The following is a 9,834-nucleotide window of genomic DNA, read 5'->3' on the forward strand; positions in this document are numbered from 1 at the left end:
GAAACGTCGAGGGTGATGACGCTGTGCTGGCTGTCGGGGTCCGGTAAGGAGATCTAGAACCGTCGAGTAGGGTGTTTGTGGAGCGGCTCCGGTAGGGTGGACTACGGTGTGGGCGAAGCAGATCTGTGGCCGTGGATGAGGGTGTAGGTGAAGCTGCTCCGGTGGTTGGGTTAAGGATGGTGTCAACGACGCGGATCTGCGGCCGTGGACGGGGCGTCAAAAGCTGCTCTGGTGGTTGGGTTAAGGGTGGTGTTGACGATGCGGATCTGCGGCCGTGGACGAGGCATCAGAAGCTGCTCCGGTAGGTTGGATGAGGGTGCGAGGAAGCGGATCTGAGGCTGTGGACTTGTGAGTTGGCAAAGCGGCCCCAGTAGGGTTGAGAATGGTATAGGCGAAGCTAATCCGGTAGGGTTGATGCTGGTGTTGGCGAAGCGGCTCTGGTAGGGTTGAGGAAGGTGTCGGCGAAGCGGCTCCGGTAGGGTTGAGGAAGGTGTCGGCGAAGAGGATCAGAGGCCATCGACGGGGGCGTCGGTTGGGCGGCTCCGGGGGGTGTGGACGAAGCGTGTCCGGTGGGAGTACGAATGAGCCGCTGCAGATGCGCGGCGGTTGACGAGAGTACCGGCGAAGCAGATCTGGCACCGTGGACAAGGCCGGCACTGAATAGCATGTGGTACAGTGGTGGATGAGCAGTCTACTTGTTTCTAGGGGAGGTGGGAGGGGTAGATGCGGCCGTAGAAGTAGATCCGACGAGGTGGACGCCGCTAGCAGTGAATGGGCTATGGTACGCCGGTGGATGAGCAGTCTAGGGTTTCAAGAGGGGAGGGGAGAAAGGGCGATGAAGTACGGACGGCGTGATGTAAGATGCTCTGGTGCTGTGGAGTTAGTCGTTTTTGCGGGAGGGGAGAGGAAATGGGGGTGCCGTGTAGTGGGGGGAACCGGAAGTTACCAAAGCAGCCCCGACCTATCATGTAGATGAGGGCGGTATTGTAACTGTTGGTCTCCGTGCACCAAGGACAAAAGGGGGATTTCTCATGCTAAAGACTAAGGTGGGGGAAATTTTAGAAGGAGGCGGGAGATTTTGCCGCCCGCGGGATCGTTCATATCCAGTTTCAACTAATTTTGGACCGTGCTCACGGGAAGGTCATGTTAGACTGTGTACACGGGGCACGCGTCAGCAGTTAATAACTGGTGTGAAGTCCACCCCAGAAAAAAAGACAATAACTCGGGATGATGCGCCGATAACTTGGACGTTCACACGGGCGCGGCCAATCGTACGGGTGTAGTGGCGCGTTCGCAAAAAAAGGGATCAAACGCTCAGCCTATGTATTTCTCATGTAAATAGATAATTTAGTGCCATTTTACTTTAAACATAATGAATTGACGTGTTAGTGTAGAGGCGCACAAAAAGAAATGGATATTGTAGTTAGCTACTTAAAAGTGTTACCTCATATGATTACATAGCCTCCATTTCATAAATTGCGTACCCGTTGAATTCATATATGAATATTACATATATTACTTCAAAATAGAAACTTAAATCATCCAAGACTAATGAATTTGAATGCAAGAGTAACAATGGTGCATGTGCATGATAGCTACATTGGTTGTTTGAAGAAACATCACTGTAACTTTGGCATGCACAACTAAAAAGATTTATTTAAATAGAAAAAAATGTGATATATGAGTGTCCAATCTTTATAGCGTTGAATCGATATTGTACCTTTGGCCACGATACGAAGTAGATATTGACTTATGTTGAAGCGATGCACGTCCACGATCGCTAGATAGTGATACGTGAATGAATTGTGCAATCTCTCTCACACGCATACATATCTCATTTCCCTATGGGCATCGGAATCACACACGCGCACTTCGTGTATTTCTCTCCCCCCGTTAGGGTTAAATTCGTCTTTCTACCCCGTCCTACAAGTCTCTCACACAGAAACACGCATGCTCTCTATGTCTAACACTCCCACCCCTTTAATTCCGCCCACCCACAGCCACTAATGTCTCGAAGTATAATAATGTCTCTCACACATATGCTCTCTACCTATCCCTTAATATAGCTAGATATGTGTCACACAAACTCCTTCTCCCTACTAGCAAGATGCCCATGTGCGTTGCACGGAACATCAAGATGCATTTGTATGAGAAGTTTATCTTGTGGGAGAAAAGGATGAACGAGGGAATGCCTTATTTGCAAATGCGGAGAGGGGTGTGGGTATCTTTTTGCAAAATTGCCATATTTTCCTTCCTGTTCGTCGGATATAAATTGGATGGCCTATATTGCAGGATGGCAGGAACACCATCATCACCAACTCTATTTTTTATAAGAGTAGAGATATGTGAGTGTCACTGCCCCCCCCCCCACACACACACCCACACTTCCCAACACCGAAGGAGTAGGGTGACACCTTGATCTTGATACTAATCTATCGACTGGCTTCTCTCTCAAACATACACACACCCACACTACCCGGCACCGAAGGAGTAGGGTGACACCTCGATCTTGATACTAATCTATCGATTGGATTCTCTCTCAAACATACACACACACATACTACCCGGCACCGAAGGAGTAGGGTGGCACATCGATCTTGATAAAAATCTATCGACTCCTCTTTCAAACACACACACACACACTCGCTAGTTGTGCCTCTGTGCCTATCGCGCACACTCTCGATATGTCTTTCTCTCCCTCCACCCCCCCCCCAACAATGATAGCAGAAGGGTGACAACTCGATCTGATCATAATCTGTCAATTGGTTTCTCTCTCAAACATTGTGTCTCGGTGCCTCGCTCGGTAGCCCCCTCGATATGTAGACTTCTCGCGTGCGCATAGCCGTAGTGACGATGACGCTGAACCCAGTGTGCCTTGTTTTTACCAGCCTCATGTGATAGTTTTCACCCTGTTTTCTGTTAATTAACAAGGCAACCTTTTCTTTGTTACTACTAGTGAATTTGAAATCATTCGGTGCAGACATCAAATATATCACTTCAACCCAATTATCGCAGCAACTATTTTAAAAGAAATTAGCTAGCTGCTCGTGCGTTGCACGGAATATCAAGATGCATTTGTATGAGTAGTTTATCTTGTGAGAGAAAAGGCTGAATGAGGGAAGGCCTTATTTGTGAACATGGAGAGACGTGTGGGTATATTTTTGCAAAATTGCCATAGTTTCTTTCCTATCTGTTAGATATAAATACGACGGCCTATATTGCAGGATGGCACGCACACCATCATCACCAACTATGTTTTCTACTCCATCCGTCCAAAAATACTTGTCATCAAAATGGATAAAAATAGATGTATCTAAAACTAAAATACATCTAGATACATTTTCTTTTATCCATTTTGATGACAAGTATTTCCGGACGGAGGGAGTATTTGTCTTTTTAGAGATTTCAACAAGTGACTATGACTGGACCTTACCAACATACTCAAAAAAGTAGTCCATAATTTTGATGTTACCCTCTTTTCTTGGCGGTGCAGTGCCATCTGGATACCTCATAAATAAATCAAGGACAAATCTGACCCCTTCCTGAAAAGACATACGTAGCAAAACGAGTGAATCTACACTCTAAAATATGTCTACATACACATCTGTATGTGGTAGTCCTTTTGAAATCTGAAAAAGACAAATATTTAGGAACGAGTGGAGTATATATAAGAGTAGACATGGAGATATATCTCCAGCATGGTCTACAATAAAAATGTGTTGGGCTGGTTAGCGTTGGATGCTCGCAACGCGATGACATGAGTTCGAATTCTGTCTTTTAACTTTAGATTTGTATATTATATATTACTCTACTTATTTAATATATACTTCTTTTGATACTGTACTGATAGTGGAACCCACAGAGTACTTAGAATATTAAGGATGGACTTGTTTCTTTTTAACTTTCTGTACGAAGCTGTAGCCACCCTGCAAGTCACGTGTACGCTGTACATGCAATTAACTTTTTATAGAGGGACAATCATACAGGCAATTAACTCAAATGGATTGGATGTCACTCTATTATTTCCAGCATAAAGAGCATCTCCAACGGCAGCCGACAAATTTCCTCCCGCTTCCTTCCATGGAGGACGACATCAAACGCCAGCGGCATACATTTTTACAACTCTAACCAACCAGATGAAATTCGTGCAAACACAGACTGATTTCATATAAGCATGAAGGATTTCGTATGAAAAAGCCGAATCTTAATATAAACATGATGGATTTCATTACATTTACATGAACTAAGAGGTGCCAATCCAGCTCTCTTGTATAATTAATACTCCCTCCATTAGACTTATTTTAGTTCTAAATGGCCGCCCGCGGATCCCTATGTCTTCCTCGTGTCCGTCAGACACTTGCGGGGTCGACGAAGGTCCTCGGAAGAGACGAAGCAGCAAAGAAACCACCTGAATCCGCCGTCGTCGCATCGGCGGTGGCCTTCATGGGTCCCAAGTGGTGGCGGCCTCCCTTATTCTACTTCTCCTCCATTATGGTGGCGGACACGGAGAAGCTGGCCACCGACTCGTCGCTCTCCATGCACCCGACTTCTGTCTCTGCCTGCATGGCAGTGCCGCAGGCACGGGAGGCGCACCCACAGACACGGGAGGCGTGGCCACCACAGACACTAGTGGCGCGGTACGACGCGGCAGCGACGGCGCCCATACCCGCGTGCTCGCCGCTGTGCTGGTGTGGAGCAACTCGCCACTCCTCACCGAGTTGAACTGGAGCGGCGAGTTGCTAAACCACACGCCTGCTTGGGGCGAAAACTGGCTCCATTGGGCCAAGCGAGGTTGGTGAAGCACTGAGCGGCCTCGCCCGTATCCAGAGGGCTCGACGGGACACCCAGCCGGGTAATATGCCGGAGAACGGCTCATCGGAAGCCATCAGAAGGGTGGGGAAAATGGTGAAGGAGGAGATGGGGGAGCGGCGGAGGGGTGCGATTCTTGCCCGCTCTCTGTCTGGCCTCGTGTAAATAGAGGGCGGATGGTACGAGCTTGGCCAGCGTCTGGCCTCGTTTAAACTGAGGGCGGACGGGAGGAGCTCGGCCGGTGTTGCGTTTAATTCCGTCCCACTCATGAACGGACGTGTGGCCAGAGTAGGATTCTCAGTTTGCATGCGGGTTTAACGGAGGGGTTTAGGCTGGCCATAGTGGGGGTAACATAAGTAGTATCATGCACTTGGGACTCATGGACATGCTTATGTGGCAGGCAATTAAAGAAGAGAGAGATGGTTATAGTAACATAGGTAGATACCGTAACATAATAAATGTGATGCTACTATGTGTCATGCATGGCAATAAATGAGACCACCTATGATACTAATCTATGATACTATGCACTATAGAGGTAGTAACATAGACTAGTAACATATGCATGTTACTAGTCTAAGTTACTCCCCACTATGACCAGCCTTAATGGAGGCGCCGGGCGTGCAGCGGGCGGTGCAGTACTATTCGATTTGACAGCATTAGTGAGCCGTCAAATCACAAAGGCCCTCGCCTCTCGTGAAATCGACCGAGCTACACTGCCCCGCCCTCTAGCCTTTAAAAAAATGATATACTCCACTTTTGTACAGTAGTAGTATCGATGGATTGCGCCATGGAGCAAAACTTGAATTAAAAAAAGGTGGTACATATAGAGAGCGCTCGTGAACTATGTGTCCTACATGACAATAAATAAAGTACTACATGATACTTATATGATACATGGCGCATGAGTACTAAGTTTTATTAATATAGTTTTTCTAGAACTCATCTAGATGAGATATAATTTGGTCTCATTCTTCTTTTATAGCCATTGGATGTGATGCTATAAGATGCGTGTGTGCTGACGTGGGTTGTATTTGTTCTTGTGCAACGAGCTGACTGCATGTCCAGTTTGATAGTCTCAAGTCATTAAAAGCATACAAGCCCCACATCTCTTCTTGGTTGATTCCTCTATTTATGTCAAAAAATAAGAAGCAACGTGAGAGTTAATGCACCATGCCTATGTGTTTACTAGTATTTGGTTTTCATAAGATGACTTAATACTCACCTAGACGGAGGGAGTATTTGATTTGACAATGGGCGGTGCAGTTCCCGATACGCCTTTAATGCAGACGAGGGAGGGAGTAGCGGTTCCCGATATGTTGAACGGCCAATGCATCCTCCTTCAATTAATGCATGAGGGAAGTAATGGGAGGAGGTCCGGGAAAAGAGGATGCACGATGTGAATGCAACGCAGTTTGCCCTCATTGCCCTCATATAAAGGCGCCCTTCCTCCATTCCAATGCATCTACCACATCGTACGCACCTAAGCACTTGCCTAAGCACCTAAACTAAGCACAAAAGAGCTCGCTCCGGACCCATGGCGGCGATGCGCGTGAGCGGCCAGCGGTTGCGCCAGATGGTCCACGACGCCGGCATGCGGCATGGCACCGAGGATCGTCTCCAGATGGTGTTGGAGACCGTCTGGTGGATGGCCGCCGTCGATGCCAACTACGACTCTTAGTTGGACCAGATGATCGTTGCCACCAGCAACAAGTTCACCGCCCTCAAGAATCTCGTGGATGACATCACCGTACTCCTCCATCCCGCGCGCCCGGGCTCCTCATTGCCTGCCACACTAATCAGCCTCCATGGCCAGAACCTCTTTCAAGCACTGGTGGCCCTGCGACTGCTCGCCGACGCCACGAAGAATGTCTACCTGGAGGTCGCGCTCGCCGCGAGGCGCCTCGCCCTGCAAGAATTCATCGACCTACACTCCACGCGTACGAGCAAATCGTGTACATAGGTATCTACAAGGCCAGTGAGGATGCTACGACGTTGGCCTTCCTGAACCGGCTGGAAGCCTTGGATGCCTTTGTTGAGAAGCACCTCGACCTCGCCACAAAAGACGCCACTCCTTAGCCGCCGGTCGGTGGCCCGACGCACTAAGTTGAGGACGAGGAGGTCGTACGTTCGTGGATCCATCTTTCTTCTTGCCTTCTGTAACCACCACTGCGATCGCATCATTGTGGCCTTAATTCTTATTATGCTGTTGCATTCTCGTTCCAGTCAATACTGACATGTGCGATCCCTTTGCTTAATTATATGCATCACTGTAACTATTACTCCATCCGTCAATTTATAAGTTGTGCTTACCTTTTCCATCAACTTCGTGCAACGCACGGGCATCTTGCTAGAAACACTAGAATATGTCTATATAATCCGTATGTGATAGTCCATTTGGAATCTCAAAAAAAGACAAATATTTAGGTATAGAGGGAGTAATATATTAGGAGTATATCAAAACAATAGTGATTTCTTTCAAGTTTGTGAACAAATACTACTATTCTACTACTTTGGATTCGTCGCAACGCACGGGCACATTGCTAGTAAAAGGAAAAGGCCTGCCACGTTCGCGTCGCACCCCCACACGCCCGGGAATCGGGAGTAGAACACGGCCCGTCCGACACGACACATAGCTTAGGGAAGGCGTGTTGCCTAGCAGTGGCGGAGCTTGAAGCAAAATGTTGGGCGTGCCAGTCTACCCCGGCTATAGAAATTACCCTTGCGTTGACGTTCCATGCCTCAAAACTGGATGTACAACTACGAAAATCCTGCTAGGTTGGGCGGACCAGGGCACGTGTTGGCCCTCACGTATCTCCGCCCCTGTGCCTAGCATTTTCACTTTCATGTGGGACAGCCCGTTGAGCAAACCGACACCCCGCCCGCCGCCGGGTTGGAAAACAGAAACAAGGGGAAGATCTAGCTGTAGCATGGAAGCCAAGAAATTTTGTGTCAGACAGGGCTCGTTGATAGAGTAGGAGCATCCCGTACTAGTACTACTCCTACTAGTACTTACCAAGTTTGTACTCCTAATACTATATTACTAGTACTACCACTATACAACTAGTAGTTACGTGCACGGCACAACATCGTAGGAACAAAAAATGGGAAGATCTTGTTCTGGGTGATTTATCTTTTTTTCAATCAATGTAGTATGAATAATATGATGTGGGGGGCACCCATGAAGCTTATGTGGCTTGGTTGCATGGCTACGGAAGGTTAGAGAAAAATAAATAGATAATGTGTTTAGATTGCACTGCACTAAATAGATATACTTTGGATCCATTGCAACGGACCGGCACATCTATGGCCCTATTTGGATCATGGGGTTAGAGCTAGTTTGGGTTAGTTGGGAGCTCAAATAACCCAAAAATATCCAAACAGGGAGGGTTAGAGTGGGTTAGTTCCATCTAACCCAACTGTCCCGGTGAAGAGGTGCTTATTTGGGTTAGAGTGGGTTAGAAAATAACTCTAACTCTAACTGTGCTAGAGTATCCAAACAGGGCCTATATCTATACCCCCTATATAGTGTGTGAAAAAACTTTGAAAGTTGGTCGTTGGATGAAGCCAATCCGACGGTACAAAGATGGCAAATCCGAGTACTACTGGCCATTGGATATCATCCACCAGATTCTGCCACATGTACTTATAATCTAGAAGACTCCATGGTTGAACTTAATTCATGACTAACTTTGCCACAACTAAGCTCAGGCAAAGTTATTAATAAGTTCTTCAAAATGGGAGCCACAAGTTGGCAAGCCTAAGGAAATCTTGCCACATTTTTTGTGTGTATGTCATGTGGGGCCAGTGTGGCTTGCCTAAGGTGTGGCTTGAACCAAACACTCACCTAAGTTAATCAAACTTGCCTAACCTTACATTCCACCAGATTCTGCCACATGTTAGAATCCAGAAAACTCCACATGTAGAAGCATAATGCACAAACCACCAGAATCTCATGCGTGCAATGCACGTGTACCTTACTAGTACTACTCCAGTTGGTAGTACTAGTAAGAAACAAATTCCAATTTTGGCATGAGCTCGTACTGCGGGAGCACCACAAGGCCTTCCGCAGGAGTTACATTTCCCTCTCGGGGCCCACGGGACCGCACTTCATTGTCTTAGTGCCCGGCCTATGAGTCAATGACATGCGGGCATTAAATGCGGCTGGCCCACATGTCATTCTCATGGTGGTGGCGTGGTTTGTGACTCACTCATTCGAGATGAACCGTCCGGTGGTGGCGTGGCTGTGGTGAGGGTACCACAGCTTGGCGTCGCGGCGTTACGAGGCGTAGATGGCCACACCGGCGGGTACTACATGTAGTACATAAGTACTGCAGCCGAGGAATGATGCCCTGGACGAAATGTGTCACAGCGGCTGGATGAAAATTCGATAGTGCAGGAGTATGGATCGGAGCACAGCAGCGGAGCAGGCAAACCGCGTCCAATTGGGTGTGTGTGTGGTAGAAAGTTGATGGTCGCCGCAGTTCAGCTGGCCCGCATGTCATGCACACAAAGGCAGAGGAGCGGTGGGGCCGAGAGGGATGAGGGGCATGAACAATCCTACCATTCTGTCACTGACATGTGGGACCCATAAGCGTGGGTCCCACCTGCCAGCGAAGGAAAGGCAGGGTAAGGCAGTGATAGCCACATTAGAGGATCCATGTCCACGTCGGGGGACGTCGTGCCGTGGGTTGGAGCGGCGTAGTGGGAATCGCGTGTGGGTGTGGCAGTGGTAGAAACAAGAAACGTGATGGTCGTCGTGATTCAACTTCCATGGACAAGCTGTCGTGTCTGCTGACACATGTATATCAAAACTAGAGTGTTTATATTTCAAGCACGTCAACAAGTATTATTCTGCTAGTTTGGATCCATTGCAACGCACGAGCCAGCACATTGGTAGTAGTAGTGTCCATCTCTATATCTAGAGGCCTTCCCTCGTTCATCCTTTTCTCTCACAAGATAAGCTACTCATACAAATGCATCTTGATGTTCCGTGGAACGCACGAGGATGTTTCCTTGGGGGTC

Source organism: Triticum dicoccoides, chromosome 4B (genome assembly GCF_002162155.2).
Source record: "Triticum dicoccoides isolate Atlit2015 ecotype Zavitan chromosome 4B, WEW_v2.0, whole genome shotgun sequence".
NCBI classification, from domain to species: domain Eukaryota; kingdom Viridiplantae; phylum Streptophyta; class Magnoliopsida; order Poales; family Poaceae; genus Triticum; species Triticum dicoccoides.